At 40.8% G+C, this 17,874-nt stretch overlaps 1 protein-coding gene across 1 annotated transcript in view; it reads right to left on the bottom strand.

Annotated features, from left to right (window-relative positions):
• The window catches only part of ADAD1 (adenosine deaminase domain containing 1), a 93,701-nt gene that overhangs the window by 39,572 nt on the left and 36,255 nt on the right, over positions 1-17,874 (bottom strand). The window contains exons 13-16 of the transcript XR_010831454.1: positions 2,730-2,909; positions 913-1,054; positions 667-801; positions 15-236 (exon numbers count right to left, since the gene is read on the bottom strand). The gene's annotated coding sequence lies outside the window, so the exon portion shown is untranslated. The remainder of the gene's footprint in view (positions 1-14; positions 237-666; positions 802-912; positions 1,055-2,729; positions 2,910-17,874) is intronic.

Genomic DNA, 17,874 nt, shown 5'->3' with positions numbered 1-17,874 from the left:
AAAGGGAAGCTTACCTGATGGTAACTGCTCCTGTGCAAGCCTCTATCCTATAGACTGCAGCAGCTTAACTCCCAGTGGAAGGAGAAAATGTCTGACTGCCTGAGGGTATCTAGCCATGGCTGTAGTGTTAAGCATGTACGAGTTCTCAGGCTGAGGGTTTTCTTAGATTTCGGTGATTGCAGACAGGCTTGACAGACTGGTATCCTGGTATAAATGCACTGCATGTTTCTTGACTCCTGTAAGTGGATATGAAGCAAGAAACAAAATTTTTATGACATGGGATTTCAAGTTCCACAATTTCAAACTTCCCTGGCTGGTACTACGATCTAATTAGAATTCTATAATTCCAAGGAGAAGTTTTCTCCCTTCGTGTATCTGTATCACTCTAGTTAAAAGTCTAACCTGACAATGAGCTGCTAAGATAACAGGACGCTTTGTGAGACAAAGCTTAGCATGTAGCCCCTCAGCAGGGGATCACAGCAAGGATACATGCATTCAGGAAGCATCCAATGGTTAATGAAAAATAACGTATCCTGAAATCTCAGGCTGAAATGCTCCAGTGTGGAGCACACTTGGCTCTACAGGGACCCTTTGCTGACTTTCTAAAGCAGCCCAGTCAAGTGTCAGTCACCTTTACACCACTCCTTTAAACTACCATCCTCACACCTGTGTCACGGGGGTTCTTCTGCTTCCATTTACTTCTCCCATCCTCAGCAGCAGGCTCTCTGACTGTCAAGCTCTGTCAAACTGATTTCTAGACTACTGTCTCTGGCCTTCCTATCTGCTATAATATCCAGCCCTCTAGCACAAAAGAGAGGAAAGCAGCAGATTCGTGAGTTAGCATGTGCATCACAGTGTAAGTAATGTAACTGTCAAGTAACAGGCTGCAGTCTTCTGCATACAATCCCTCACCTTTTGGAGATGCTAGTACATCAAAAGCTGTTACACATAATAGCACAGATAAGTCTATTGCTTCTGGTAAGAGTTATTTTTCCTCACAGGAAAAGCTGGGAGCAAAGGAGTTGATTTTTCTCTTCCTCTCTTGGGAATTCACCTAGAAATCATTAAAACACTACAGACACAACATACGAGATGACTGAAACACTGCAGGAAAATACTGTAGCCATTACTTTTTTGCTGTGGAGCAGCCCTGGGACAGGTTTGTACAAGATCAGGGGTAATGACAACCACCTTCTCTGAAAGCACTGGGATTTGATTCAAGTGAGAACAGCTGGTGCTCCATGCCATAAAGAGAACATACAGACTAAACCCTGCATATAACAGATACCCATATTCAGCAGACAGATGAGGAGGCACCAGTAGGTGGTGCCCTAGAACAGGTACTGCAACACCTCCTGAGGTTAGCTGAGCACCACGCAATGGCTCATCATCCTCAGCAGAAAGCAGTTCCTCTGCAAGGTGCTCTTCTTACCAGTTAGTGTCCCTGAAAGTCAGGAGCAGATCATTTCGGTTTCCATAATTATCAATTTCCAAAGTACCAATTCACTTAATGAAAAAAAATGCTTTTATTAAAAAATTAATCATAGGAAAAGCTTGCAAACAGCAAAGCTCCTTTACAAGAAATCCTTCAGAGAATATGACTAATGTACCTGTACTTTTTAAATATTATAAAACACTGAGTCAAGGCCTACTCATTTTCTGATTTTTTTCTTTTGTTGTTTTCTCTTTACAAACTTTCAATCATTTTCTGGATGGAAAAAAACATCAGACTAGTTTCTGAATACAAGTAAAAGTCCTTTCACTTTTAATTAGAATTCAGGATTCTCACAAGTGCTGCAGTGTAAGAGGCCCCTGTTGCCTACAGCAGGAAGAGAACTGCTTTTCAGTGCACTGCTTGGTACATCTGGAGTTCTCCCACATCCAGTGAGTTTGAACCCACTTCCAATGAGCTTGAGCTTTTCTCTCTGCATCCACTGATGTACAGAGGATGCCCAGATGCACACAGATTTAAAATAAATGTTTGAGCCTTTGCATGTATATATTGACAAGAAAGAGGCAAACTCTTTTCAGTGTTAATCACTGCTTGTGTGCATACTGAAGATTTAGTCTGTGAGCTCCTAATCACTGGTAAAATGGCAGTTACCTGAAGCATATTTTAGCATGGTTTAAACAGCTTAGTATTAGAAACATAGAATGGTTTGGATTGGAAGGGACCTTAAAGATCACCTAAGTCCAACCCCCCTGTCATTAGTACTCTCCAATTCCTCAACATTTTTGGGATTCTATGCTTCTGTACGAATAATGAATTGCATAGAAAAAGGAATATTAAAATAATATTAACATGAAAAAGAGAAGAACTCAAACGTTATTGCTTGCCAATGCGTTTCCTGTGCAGACACGCTGCAAGGGCTTTAATTCTGTATTTTCTGAAGAATGGCTACATTCATTGGGTAGTAACAATGTACCTCATCTCCCCTCCTAGGAGCTGCCAGAGCTGATCAGCTTTTCAGTCTTCACACCCAGATCCCTCATGCCAGTGCCAGAGCCCTCCTCAGTAACATCCTTCTGCCCAGCTATGTCCACCAGCCTCCCCACACCCGAAGGCAGGCCCCAGACACAAGCCCTCACCTTTCTTGGAGCCCCAAGCCTCCTGCCGCACCCTGTGCCCTGCACCCTAAAGGCATCCCTCCGAGTCTTGTCTCCCCACCGCACGAGCACCGCTTCCTCTCCCAATCCCAGTTGCTCTCCCTCAACCCTCCACTACATACCCCATTACTGTTCCCAGTCTGCTCTCCTCTGCAGCCAGGGATAGCTCATTTTCTCTTCTCTATCTCAGTCAAGCGCAAGGAACACTTCAAGTAAGATATGAAGAGCTTGTTTCCTAACTCATCGGCCTCCAAAAAAGAATACAACTTCTTGGCGCTAAACCATTTCTGCAGAGAGGGAGACTGGAAATAAATTGAAAGGAAAAAAAAGGTTAAAATATTTAGGAACTGAAGAGTTTTAGTTTCATCTTATAGGACAGTTTGAAATATTATTGAAAACAATGCAAATTTAAACAAAGAATTATTTTTTTTTCCAATATTGTTTAAAATCTCACAACAAAGTATGGTGTTTTTTTTTCCAAATTTTTTTCCTTAGAGCTTTTTTTTGATGATTCATGCAGATAGTCACTAAGGTAAAAAAGACTCTATTTAAACAATCATTAAATAATACAATACTTTGTGCTGGCCTTATTTTATGAAGTGGCAGACCCATTTTTGCTTGCTGTTTCAACCACACAGAATAATGACTTTTCACTTTTGTAGTTTCCAGTTTCAGCATTAAATTAGATAGCCTAGCCTACTTTAAGTTCCCCATTAATGAAAGAATAATCCATAGAAAACAGTGTGTGAGAAATTCAACGAGTCTATAATAATAATGACCTATAATAATACTAATTACGCTTTTGCTAACTTGTGCTGAGTATTTATGCTTCCTGTTTAACATCAGAAATTTGTCTCCCCCGGATCTTGGTTTCATTCTTTGTATTTTTCTTAGGCATTTAAATGGAATCTTTTGACATTTTTGTTTAGCCACATACAGCTAAGGTTTTTGGAGGCACAGTAATAAAACTGCTTTATGAGACAGCCATAAAGTATACAATATCTTATAAAATATTCCTCCAGTTTCTTTGAATGTAGAATTTGAACACTTATTTTCACAGATATCAGACTTTGTTATACCTCATGCACCAACTGGAGAATTAAGTCTCACATTTAACAAAGGGATTTCCCCTTTCTTTCCCTAGGCACTAACCACATGTAGAATAGACATAAGCTATCGATTACATGGTCCCTGTGTTGTATACGTAAACTCCCAGTGAATCAACAGGACTGGAAAAAACCACAGCGCCTTGCAAGGAAGACACACAGGCTTGCCTGCTAGCTCTATGATCTGACTGCTGGATTGTTGGCTTTTTTCCCCATCTTTTTAAACTATAACTATACAGACTCTGTCATGTAATAGATCATGAAAACCAGAATACGTTTAATAACCATTAGTGAGCTCTTTATTACCACAGAAGCAGTAATCACTAGTAAGAAAGAGCACAAGAATAAAGAAGCAGTGGTAGGGAAAATCATTATAATAGAAAACACTCCAAAAATAACATCTTGAATGTTACTAGAGGACCTAGGTTGGGAAGGTAGCAGTACTGCCCCTCTAGTCAACAGTCCCTGGATGAGGTACTACTATCTCAGTTTGAGAAAGCCTGCTAATGGTCTGAAGGTGGATATACAATTGGCTGACCAGGCACTGTTACAAGCACTCTTGGCACATGAGAGACTTACAGCACACTCAGGACAGCGTTATTCTGCACAGATGTAAAATTGTGCAAGTACTCCTAGTAGTCAAAACCAGACTCGCTCTCAAGATAATGCTGCATAGGAAGAGTTTCGGTAGCGAGGCAAGAAAACCCAACTTTTGCTCTCTACCTTCACTCTAAGTCCCATGAAATTCCTTGATAAAGATTTCTTATCACAAGCTTCCAAAACCTGACATAATCAGTGTAACAGAGACCAGCAACAGACCCTCAAATCTCCTACTCTTAAACTAAAGGCAGTGAACAAATCTCAAGTATGAGATGTCACTTTGAAGACCGTTCTGAGACACAACACTTTTTTTACCCTTTATACAGCACTGTAGTGTTCATATCACATACTCTCTCTTCCTCTTGGGCTATGAACTGGAATTTAACTTTGGACCTTGACAGACAGAGCAATGACATCTACCTTCAAGAGCTGCTTACAGGATTACGCAAACTTTTACACATCAGTACACACATTAGTGTACACATGGAGTAATTTTACAGATTAGCATTATCACTGCCTAGTTGCTAAATCAGTAAGTTGCAAACAAGATAACTAACCGCACCTTAGATGCTGGTGTATAAATTGTAATTTTTACCTTTGCAATCTAAAAGTTAAATGTAATAAAGTAACAAGATTTTGGGGGGAATGAAGGGAGATTTCCTCTAGAGGGGTAGGCTTTTTCAGAACTACATGTCACCCTTACTACTATTGTTAAAGCTAAAGTGCATTATTTTATCACCAATTCCAGTGGGGAAAAAGAGAGCCAACATTAGAAGATATTTCTAAGATAAAATTTCCAAAGCTGTACATTACAATGAAGCAAATTATCAATGCAAAGCACTTCTTGGTTTCTGTGAGATCAGGATTAGGGCTGGATTATTCACAAGTAGGCACAAAGTTCCTGCAAAAAGTAGTGGTGAAATTTCATTCTCAGGTACTCACAAGGAACATTAAAGCAGGACTCAGCAACCTCCCCTGGTAACAGGGGAGGCAATGTCATAGCTAGAATGACAACATGGGAGTTTCTAAACCACATCCCTGCTTAAAGTCAGAGTTCACCACACCAGGCAATCCTACAAAAAACCTGTCAGGATTGGACAGAACGGAAGAAATTACTATACAGTCATCTAGGAGAGCAAGAAGCATTAGACTGTGCATCCAACTGAACAGGCATGAGAGGAAAAACCCTGAATTACCACAAGCAGGGATATACCATACACCATAGGGGGAAACCCCTGTGTTCTACATATGAATCACATCTGTTAATAATGAAATTATAACCCAAACCACAAAGGGTATTCTGTGTTCACTCTGACAAACTTTTTTTTTCTAATTAAAAAGGTAGAAAACGGGGTCATAATGGTTATTTTTCTTGCACTCTAAGAGAACACTGCCTCAATCCCACAGACATGGAACATGATGTTTGTGAGGTACTAGTAGATCAGGCTTTAGCATGGGAAGACAAGCTAGTATTTCAAATGAGTATTCAAAACAAAACTCTAGACAGTTTTCTTGGTGCTTAAATCAAGGATAACTACTTAGCCTAAAGTAACGGACAGAAAACAAACAAACAAACGAGAAAGCACAGCACCCTTCACTGTACTAGAGCTACATCATTACCTGAATCAGAAGCCCCTGGTCCTTTACTCATACACTTTTTTCTTCTCTCACATTTGGTGGTTAAGCCACAGGAACGGCTGCTCTGTGAATGCCCTGGGTCACAGGGCCCTGACTGGGGTCTCTACATATCACCGTAACCTAAGCTGTAAAGTATTTGCAACACGAGGGAGAGCATCTGAAAACTCCAATATTTTTAACTATTTTTTACGTAATGCTCATGAACACAGCTGCAGAGAAAACTGCTGCGGAGAGCCTCTACATGTCATGGTCCTAACTGATTCAGAACATTGATTCTATCCTTGGAAAATGTAGCCTATGAAATGACACAACCTGTCTCCATTATCTTCTTAAAACACCTCACCTGCATGTTGTGCTCCACAAGCTGAATGATTCTCCCGAAATTACAGTCGTTAATGGCACGAGATACGCAGCAACGTCTTATTTCACAAACAAATGCACAAAATTTCAAGCACTGAAAGATTCAAGGTGAAAATCTCCACCTGAAATTTGATGCAAATTTCCCTTACACTCTATTTCTGTATTACTATTTACCCTGTGCACTATCAATTTGGATCTATCAAAATAACAGGGTTTCTCCAAGAACCTACCAACATAGTTGAAGTCTAGGTTTAAAGTGGAAAAGCAGTGGACTCAAATTTTGAAGCCTCAACCATATTTTTGAAGAAGTGATATTTTTTCATTTGGGAATAAATGCAACAAGAGAAAACAAAGCAAAACAAAACAACCAACAATCAATCCAACTACCACGATCTTTTGTAACGGTGTTTCAAGAAAGCACACTGAAGACTATGCAGTTCTCTTACTACTCAGTATTTTCTACAGAATTTGAGTCATGTTTGATCTTCCACATGAAGAATCACAATTGTTCCAACATGACAGTCACTTCTGATGCTTTTGGCATCTACTAAAGTAAGAAATTTGGCATAACGTCTACAAAAATGAAGAAAAGAGGTGCAATATTAGGACAATCCTAAAATTCAATAGCTCATTTTCATACCTCCTACAAACTAGAAAATGGATTCTTGGATTAAAAAAGTCAGAAAAAACCTCTCGTGCCTTCCTCTAGATGTTGCCATCTGAACAAATGGCACCTTCCCAGGAAGGAACTCCTTTTCTCCTGCCATTACTTCTTGCCTCTACTTAGTAAGTTTTCACATTTTCTTGATTTTTTTTTCTTTAAAGACAGGTTTTAATGTCTACTATTATCAGGTGGTATCAGCTGCCTTTTAAAAGGTATAATGACTTGCCTCTGCGATCGAGGAACGTGATTTATTTTTTTTTAAATCAAACCTCTCATCAAAAAGGGAAGAGAATCACCCATAAATACACGTAACTGTAACAGCCTCAATCTTCAGATGTTCATGCTAACGACAAAGTTTTACAGTCCAGTACCACAAAGGGAACAGGACGACCCGTCAGCATTAAATCTCTTTTTAAAAGAGCCAGAATAAAAACCTGAAAGTAATTTCATGTCAAAATACATTTTGAAAATAAAAAAAAAGCAAAAAACAACAAACCAACCTATACCACACTTAATCACAAAATCTTTTGAAATAGGAGTTGTTTCACAGAGGTAATGTTTCATTTCCTTCTGGAAATGTCATGAGCTTTTCCCCGGGGTACTCGAAGGCTGATCAAAGCCATCCATTTTGCACAGAAAGCTTATTAGAAGAAAAGACTTCTAACAAAGTAGAAATTACAAGCCAGTGGCTAAAGTCTACTACTTTATTTTAGTATCTGGCTCAAATTTCCATACCTCCATTTAAGAATAAATAGCTCGCGATAGGTCATACTGCCCATTAAAGATTGAAAAATACTACAGAAGAATGATGTGCAATAAATATATTACACAGATTTAGCATTAAAATAATAGCAAACATCTTCCAAGAGTCTAACAACATGATCACATCTTCACTTCTCCTCCTCTAGCCTCAGTTTTTAATGAATGCACTGGATAGATATGAATCCTTTATGCCTATTGTGATAATGTATGGCAGCCGTTTCATACACTCTGCATCTATGGTGTAATTATCCCTCTACGAAATCCTGAAGCACCCAGGAGAATTGTGTCCTATTTGTATTGGTAGTACTAATGGGTGATATTCTGCATCAGATTGAAGTATTTTGCTTATCTCTTTTCCAGAGATGGAAGGTGCCTTGACATTTTCTGTATGCATTTTTCCCCACCCACTCTCCCCTCCCGTCCCAGGCTCTCTTCTGCTGCAGTGCTGCCTTTCAGGAAGCACCACCTTAACATTGGGATGTAAACATCTGGTCCATTCCATTGACAGCTCATCCCATAGGGAAAACCATTAGGTGAGTACAATCTAGAAAGGTACAGTCATTTTTAGACTTGTTGCAGTGACTGGTATTCTCTGTGGTTAAAAAGGGAACTTTTTACCGATAACACGTTCACTGTTCCCCACTTTATCTTACGGAAGCCAGACTTCCATAACACGGAAGAGCAAATCCAAAAGATATTTTTCTTAAAAGCTTTAAAATTCAATAGGGATGAAATGACACGTTCAAGGGCCTCTCTGCTCCTACTCATTTATATGAAAACCTTCGCATCACTAAAACATTTAAACTTGGGTCTGAACAGGGCGAGGGCGCGCAATACTTACTCTCTCACGCATTCGGTTACGGAATATATGACTGAAGTTGCTATGATGCATTTGACACCAATAAATCACTGTCAATCTTTCCTTCAGCAAGACATGGAAAGTAAAAAGTACAGTAATTTGAATAATGGTGGGAAGACCAATACCCAAGCAAATTTCTCCATCCCTCTTGCTTCCATTGACAAATTTGTCAATAAGAAACCCCAGAGAGCAAGTGAAAACTCAGCACTAAATTTTCAACTTTGCTTTCCACAATATCGTCTACTGACCTTCATACCTAGCGATCGAACAGGAGAATCATGCAAAATAATTATAGACCATGTGCACAACTCGTATGCAATTTAAACTCAAACTCTGTGGTTTAATAGACTTCTCATATTCAATCAAGATTGCAAAAAATAAAGCGAGACTAGAATAAACTCTAATCAGATCACTGTGGTCCTTTCAGAAACCTCTAACAGCATGATCAAAGTTTCAGTTTCCTGAACTTTTTATTACTGATGAGCAAACAAAAATGGTAATATACAGATGTAGTGAAGTTACGGAACTTGGATATTGTAGTCCACTTTCCTCAGATTCTAATTTGCTGCACCCCCAAGCATTTTTTCTCTTGTGAAAATCAGTCATGGTCTTCCTGCTACTACACTGTTCAGTCCTGCCTCTCTGAGAACTGCTTCCAGAGCTGCAGAAATGTAGAGACACTCTTCTCAAACTCCAGCAAACCTAGCAGTGCAAGACTTAACACCTGAGCCCTACTGAACGCAGTGTTTCTAGGGATTATTGCCCTTCATTACTTAGGAGTACTTTCGATGTAATAAAACAGCTGTTCCTCTCCTTCTGTCTTTATAAAGGTAATACAATGTATTTGGATTTAATTTGTCATGACTGAGCATTATTGTAACATGAAAAACTAAATGTTTAAACACATCACGTGTTCTGGGTCTGAGGAGTTTCACATCCCTCATTTTGCCAGGCAAGTACTCTCTGCTGCTTTGGAATTCAATGCTCCCAGTCTCCAAACTGGCTTAGCACTATAGAAACTTGCTCCCCCCATTCCACCACAAACCTTGGAAAAACTTGCTTTTACCAATTTTTCAGGGCATTTTATGTCGTTCTTTAGGCATTAAATTGTGGAGTTACAGTATAATTTATGAGTTCTGCCTTTAGACCAAGTGATGACAGCGAGCTGATATGGGTGTTACACTAATCATCCAGATCACAACCTAGCTAGAATGCACAGCATCTCCTTTCCAGCCCACGCAACTGCATTTCCTTTCTGAGAAAACCAAGGTACAGGAGGGAAGGTGACGCACATATGGGTCTTGCACGGGTATGGGGTCATGACGTGGCTGGGGCACACATGCAGATTTAGAGGCTTGCGCTCATTTAAAGCTACCATAGGACTTGAATTATGAAATAGGCTACTAACATGCTACAATGTACAAACTCTGTATCATTTTCTACTGAGGTATTTATTTCATTGTAATTTTTCCACATACTTTCTACTTCCGCTAGAATTGGGTGCAAAGAATATCCTAGATACTGCTATCTTGCACAGACGAATTATTTGGTGGAAACTTTCTTTTAGCCTTTCACAGCTATGAGGTCATGTCCTAGCCTTTTGCTCCAGCTCAGCACCAAAACTCTCCCCTTTGTTTGCACAAAGGTTGCAAATAACACCGCATGCAGCTAATGACTAATCTAGCTGCTTCTCATCAGTCTCTGCTCTAGGCTTTAGACAGGAGAACCTTCTTTTCGATCCCACAAATGCCCATTCCATTGCTTTTCTGCACTTCATTAGTGCTCAGGTATCAGTGTCACGGACCCTTTTTACTATTGCTGTGGCTAGCAAAAGGCTTCCTCAGCCCAACAAGCAAGGGAAGCTGGGTCACAGAGAAGCTTCAAAAGAGGGAAACTGTCAACACAGACAAAAATCAAAGGAAAACACTCCTTATTTCATTGCAGAAAAGACTATGGAGCGACCACGAATGACCAACTGTGGAAATCACCTGTATGAATCAACCAACTTCTCTAATGACCCAGCAGCAAACACCCTTACCTCCCAACAACTGCACGGGAACAACTGTTCAAGCATGCAACAAATCACCCCCAGCAAACAGGCTGCTTCAGACAGTACCTCTCGTACTATCTGCTCGAGGGCAGGAAGGCTCTGCAGGAGGATCTGGATAGGCTGGAGCGATGGGCTGAGGCCAACTGTATGAAGTTCAACAAGGCCAAGTGCCGGGTCCTGCACCTGGGGCGCAACAACCCCAAGCAGAGCTACAGGCTGGGAGATGAGTGGCTGGAAAGCTGCCTGGCCGAGAAGGACCTGGGAGTATTGGTTGCTAGTTGGCTGAATATGAGCCAGCAGTGTGCCCAGGTGGCCAAGAAGGCCAACAGCATCCTGGCCTGTATAAGAAGCAGTGTGGCCAGCAGGTCTAGGGAAGTGATTGTGCCCCTGTACTCAGCTCTGGTGAGGCCGCACCTTGAGTACTGTGTTCAGTTTTGGGCCCCTCGCTACAGGAAGGACATGGACGTGCTCGAGCAAGTCCAAAGAAGGGCGACCAAGCTGGTGAGGGGCCTGGAGAACAAGTCTTATGAGGAGCGGCTGAGGGAGCTGGGGTTGTTCAGCCTGGAGAAGGGGAGGCTCAGGGGCGACCTTATCGCTCTCTACAGTTACCTTAAAGGAGGCTGTAAAGAGGTGGGGGTTGGTCTGTTCTCCTACGTGCCTGGTGACAGGACGAGGGGGAATGGGCGAAAGTTGCGACAGGGGAGTTTTAGGTTGGATGTTAGGAAGTACTTCTTTACCGAAAGGGTTATTAAGCATTGGAACGGGCTGCCCAGGGAGGTGGTGGAGTCACCATCCCTGGAGGTCTTTAAAAGACGTTTAGATGTAGAGCTTAGCGATATGGTTTAGTGGAGTACTTAGTGTTAGGTCGGAGGTTGGACTCGATGATCTTGAGGTCTCTTCCAACCTAGAAATCTGTGATACTGTGATACTGTGTGATACCTCTGAGCCCAAGTTCCTGTCATCCCAAGGGCTTTAAAAACAGAACAAAAATGACACTCTTAACCTAAAGAGAATGTCAGAAATTACATCGAAAAAAGCTTGAGTAGAAGTAATGGTAAAGGATTTGGCAGAGCTTTTAATAGTCTTAAGATAAGAGAAGACTTTTACCCCAACTTAAGTCAAAAACACATGGAAGGAAGAAGGATCAAAAGAAATTATCCTAAGTGCAGAAGCACCTCTACAGCTAGAAATGACCACAGAGCAAGATCACACTTTAAGTAAGACTGTAAAACTGAGGTCTAATTGCTGAGAAAGAGAGAAACAGTTTAGGCGTATCCTCCTGCCAACTTATACAAAATGACAGCTATATAGGCAGAATTAGATAAAAAGAGGGTTCCTCACTGAAGGGGGGCTCATGTGGCCTTAACTTTGCAATGGGTATGGTCTGCCTGCAGGTAAAAAAAATACTTTTGCTTCCTCACATCATCATCTGAAACTTCATCCCTGACAAGCTGCTCATCTAATAATGTTTTTAGCATCCTAGAAACACGAAAATTTCCATATTAAGATTCCATCTACCAAATTCATTGTGATTCCATGACTATTTTATTTACTGTATTCCATGACTGATTTCACATTCATTTTACTGAAAATATCCATACACTGGAGTACTTTGTTTTTACTGGAACTGGTTCCTTGAGCTCTTTTTGATTCCTACCTCCTGTCTAGGGGTTAACAGTCAACTATGACGCCTGGTGGGCAACAGCCAAATGTTCTTCCACGCTACGGAGAACTGGCACACAGTACTCCCCCAGCTATGAAATATACCCTATGCAAATACACATGAATGCTGCGCTTTGAGATCCTGATGGTCTGCTAAAATCTTGCCCTTCTGGATTGCTAAATTCCAGGAAAATTCTGCAAAGTGGGGCTGCAGAGCAGGACCTAAAGGAGCTGCCTCCTCAACTTCAGCCTTCTCTTTCTCATGCCTATATTGTCACGACTGTCCACTCAATACACAGATGGAGAGAGTGGTACAGAGTCTGCTGTATTTATTCTTCACCACAACATATATAAAACAGCTCTGTTTTTTTCCTTTTTTAATGTTGTTGTATTTAGAAGTATTTGCTTTAAAAACAACACTAACACCAAGGCAAGGCAAAGATGAAATGAAACAAGAACTCCAAACATTACTTGCTTTGGACTCAGACTCCAGAGATCTGTGGTTATCCTGAAGTGTTTTTCATACTACAGTGTGGGATTGCTAAACAGATCCAGAATATCTAAAAAGTAAAACACTTCAATGACATTGCAAGCATACAAAGAATCTTTGAATTTGAAGATGATAATATACACATTACCTGATTTACATCAGCTGTTCTGTAAGTAAAGAAATACAAAATTTTTGCTGGATTAAATTAAATATGCCATTGGTATCTGCCCAAAAATTCACACAGGCAGATACAGGTGAACGAAGATCTGATGAAAGGATTCTGTTGAAAAGCGTGCCCATTTCTGTGGGCACAAGAAAATAACTATGGTATTTTATCTGGTGTTTGACTTAGCAAGATTTGGAGTTACCGTGTTCAACTCTCACTATGAGCACTAACATGATTCAAGCAGTCCAATGTCATTGAGAACGACTGAACAACGATGATTCACAGTTCATTAATTCAATGGAATTTCAATGAGGAAGATATAGCTTGTACCCTACGATAAGTGCACAGTGTGGTGGTACCACTCAGCCTAAATACGAGAAGTACTCCAGAATATAAGTCACAGAAAGAATAGATAAGAAAAGTTATCTTTGCTAGCCCTTCAAAAGCAGCTGGGTGAAATTGCACCTTCCGTATCTTCACTTCACGAAGAGATGGACATCTTGAAAAGCTTATCAGTCTGTTAAAAAACAACAACCACCACCACCAAATACCAGTAACAACAAACCACCACCACCAACAAAACATTAACCATTATGGCACAAATAGGATGTCTCAGAAATAACCTGCAGGATTATTATATATACTGCTTCATATTGTAAGTGGAAGCATCAAGTCTCTACAGGGTTACCTAAAAAAAGCTCAGTGCTAACACTTATACTATTCAGACCTTGATCAGTGTAAAAATTTAGATTTGATCACTATCCTGATGAATTTATAGCAAATCGACCGATTTGGTGATTTTTCTATAAAGAAAACACTTGGGTCACAGTTACTGGCTTTAAATGAACCATACAGTGAACTCCCGTGCCTCAACAGGAATAAATAAACAGGAATAAATGCGGTGATCTAGATAGGGGAAAAAAATAACAGTAACAAAGCATTGCAGACACGTGAAATTCAGCCTATTAGAGCTTTTGTGTTAGGAGTGAAGCTGGCTTTGCTCCATCTATTAGTAATGAAACCATTTTCAACATGAGTGAAAGGGAAAGAACCAGGAACATTCCTTAGCTCTGAATAAGCCACTGACACCCACTGAGGATTTTCCTAGCAAATGATATATTTTTCTTTGGTTTAATGTTCAAATTCAAGTCATGCCAGGCCACTAATACGGAAATTTGCCTTCGTAAACATCATTAAATTTGCGTTTTTAATCATTATTTCTGTGGTGTAATCCTTAAACTCCCACTCTGAAAACTGAAAGAAATCGCAAATTTTTCTTTTTTAAAGTTGATAAATGAATTTATCTACTAAAGCAGTACCACAAATCTCACGTGTTGCATTTGGGACAAAATGGATGTACTAATGTGGCAGAACTTTAAGTGCCATATATGCCAAGTGAAAAAGCAACCATAGCCTCATTTGATCAGCCTCCAGGATTCACTGACCATCATTATGACCATGAAACATGACCATGTTTCACTCAGCATCATTATCAACAGTGAAGACCACAGGATCACTGAAAGGTTTGGGTTGGAAGGGACCTTAAAGCCTATCCAGTTCCAACCCCCCTGCCATGGGCAGGGACACCTCCCACCAGACCAGGTTGCTCAAAGCCCCATCCAACATGGCCTTGAGCACCTCCAGGGATGGGGCATCCACAGCTTCTCTGGGCAACTTGTTCCAGTGCCTCACCACCCTCAGAGTAAAGAACTTCCTCCTAATCTAATCTAAACCTACCCTCTTGTAGTTCAAAGCCATTACTTCTTGTCCTATCCCTACACTCCCTGACAAAGAGTCCCTCCCCAGCTTTCTTGTAGTCCCCCTTTAGGTACAGGAAGGCCGCTGTTTGCTGTAAGGTCTCCCCAGAGCCTTCTCTTCTCCAGGCTGAATAACCCCAGCTCCTTCAGCATGCCTTCATAGGTGCTCCAGCCCTCTGATTATCCTTATGGCCCTCCTGTGGACTCACTTCAACCACCATTTTAAGGGTCCTGTTACAAACAACAGCTGCAAATAATCCTTTCCAACCCTGTTTCAAAAACACCTACTGCATCTGACACTTTGACAGGACCAACAGAGGATGCCCATGAAAAAAACTTCTCCAGTATACTCTCTCATTCACCTGTGATTTGTGGCTTAAGAACTTCCTGAACAAAAGGCAGTATCTCTGTTTTTGAAGGAATAAGATTGCTACTGGAGGTATGAACTTGTCTAATGGCTTTCTGAAGCCATGAAGATTTTGGTAGTCACAACATCCTGTATCAAGGAGTTCCTCTGCTTTAACTACACGGAGTTGGAAGAAGGAAACCTTGGTTTCATTTGGAACCCAGCATCTCAGTTTGTTTCAGTCCCTTTTCGCCCTCTGTAAGCTTGCTGACTTTATAGGCCTCTAATATTTTTCCTAACTTAAATCTCTTCTAGCTTGAAGAGACATTTACAGTCACTTTAACTGTCTCTTGCATTTTCGTTCCATAGCTCATCTGCTTTGCCATCGTCTGTATCAGGATGCAAGACAGAAACACACACTCTTCAAGATGTGGGTGCACCTCACATTTACAGAGCTGTTTTGTTCTCCTTTCCTAACAGTACCTACCATTCTGCTTTTTCATTAATACCAAGTACTACAGTGAGATTTGAACTTATCTACTCTAATGCCAAGATATCCTTCTGGGGTGACAGCAGCTACCTTTCACCCAAGTAAGATCAGAGCAATTTTTCTAAAGTTCCATAGTTCATATTTATCTACATTCAATTTCATCTCATATTTCACTAGTCACTCAATACTATGATATTCTTCTACAGTTCTTCAGTGTCAGCTACCATTAATGACACAGCAGTCTGTCACATTTGCCTTGTTCCTTTTACTCGCCATTCCCATTATGTATCTATAAAGCAGCGAAACTAGCACAATCCTTGTAGGATTTCACTAGTGAACTCTCTCTGCCAGGATACCTAATCATTAATTCCTTCAATTTTTGTCCTTTGAGCAGTTTTAGCTTCATTTCTCTTTGAAGCCTGAATAAGGAATCTTGTCACCCACCTCCTGGAGACCCAAGCACCTATGTTAATTGCTTCTTATTGGTAAATACGCTGAATTCAAAAAACTCCTCCCAGATTTCTGGACTATAACTTCCCTGCACAAGGGACCTATCGTCTTTCTCCTTACACATCATATTCATGAACCCATTACTTTATTATTTTACAGAGGAAAGCTCACTATTCTACAAGTTCCCTAGACCCCTCTTGCAGCTTTTCTCAGAAATGCACATGAAGTTTGCCACCATCTACTCCAACGATCAACAAGTTCTAAGCATGACATTCCTCACTGCAGTTATGAGCCCAGGCACTCACAGCTTGAGCTCCTTCAACATGTCGGTGGTTCTATGCCTCCTCTACTCACCTTCGGAATACACTTTTTCCTTCTAATAGGCTCTCTTACCTAATATTTTAACCCTACCAGCTCTGCTAGTTTGTTTTTTGCAGAGTTTTCTCCTCGCAGAGACTTTTTGGTTCATTGTAGGCATTCATTTTGAGCCTTCAGTACAACGTTTTGATAGATAAAAATGCTTTTGATGTAATGGTAAGGTAAGCATAGGTACCAATGGCAGACTGACTTGGAAGAAAAGACATTTAAGATGGCACACGAGCCATCAGCTCTTTCCTGTCCTGCACCCTATCTTCCCTTCCCCATCATGATAGACATCTTTTGCAAAATATGCTCCTCTTCGCCCAAACACAAAACGAACATCATCTCTTGTATATGATAGGTGTAGACAGTCACCTAAACATTTACTAGGAAGAAGGCAATTACATTTTTGTTGTTGGTGGTGTTATTTTGCATTTTAACCTCATTTTTAGGCCACTAAGACCTAATAAAGTTTTATTAAAAAGAGACTTCACATTAAACATGAGTTGAAGTGTTGACATCCCCAACTGGCATCCAAACTACCTATATAGTCACATTATCGGCGTAGCTATGATGCATGGGGCAGATGACAGCCAGCTTCTACAGAGAGTAGGTGAAAGGCTCAACAAAGTACCTTCATCAGCGATGGCACCATTAATCCACAGAGGCCAACGCAGGGCCGCTACTTCACATCTTCACTAATGACCTGGACAATGGGATGCTGGTGTGCTCTCAGCATATCTGCGGCAAATAAAAACACTGGGAAGAATGTCTGATGGACATGACAGTTGTGCTGCTATTCAGAGGGACCTTGACAGGCTGGAGAAATGCACCAACAAGAATGTCACCAAGCTCAACAAAGGGAAATGCAAAATTCTGCACCTAGGAAGAAATAACCCTCCCCAGGAAAAAGAAATCTAAAGGGGATCTACCTAGGTGTACAACTATCTCACAGCAGGAGGAGTAAAGAAAATGGAGCGAGACTCTTTGCAGTGGTGCCCAGTGACAGGCCAAGAGACACAATACAGGAAATTCCACTTAAACAGAAAAATTTTATTTCTTAATTTGCATTTTAGTATTTTAAATTGTCAAACAGTGGAACAGGCTGACCAGAAGGGCTGTGGAGATGAAGCAGCCTGGAGGTGCTCAAAACCTGACTAGCCATGACACTGAGCAGCCTACTGCCATGAGCAAGGGGGGTTGACTAGACAATGTCCAGAGTTACCTTTCTAACCTCAAAAATTCTGTGGAAATAAACCCTACTGTAATAGCTAGCTTCTATTTAGTCACCTGTCCCTTCCCCTTCCTCCCATGTCGCAGCACCTGTGGTGTGAAGACGACAGTCAAATGCACAGCATTTCCTTCCATTCCACAAGCTGTAAGGGAAGTAATTTGTTGAGCAGGTAACAGTCAAGGAAAATGAGCAAAGAATGGAAGAAATGCTATTTTTGGCTTGAGTAGAACTAGTGCATAGATTCACCTTCTTCATGGCAACTGAAATAAGGTT

The sequence above is a fragment of the Anser cygnoides genome, chromosome 4 (genome assembly GCF_040182565.1).
Source record: "Anser cygnoides isolate HZ-2024a breed goose chromosome 4, Taihu_goose_T2T_genome, whole genome shotgun sequence".
NCBI classification, from domain to species: domain Eukaryota; kingdom Metazoa; phylum Chordata; class Aves; order Anseriformes; family Anatidae; genus Anser; species Anser cygnoides.
Note: the sequence above shows the minus strand (reverse complement) of the source record. Positions and strands in the feature narration are given on the sequence as shown.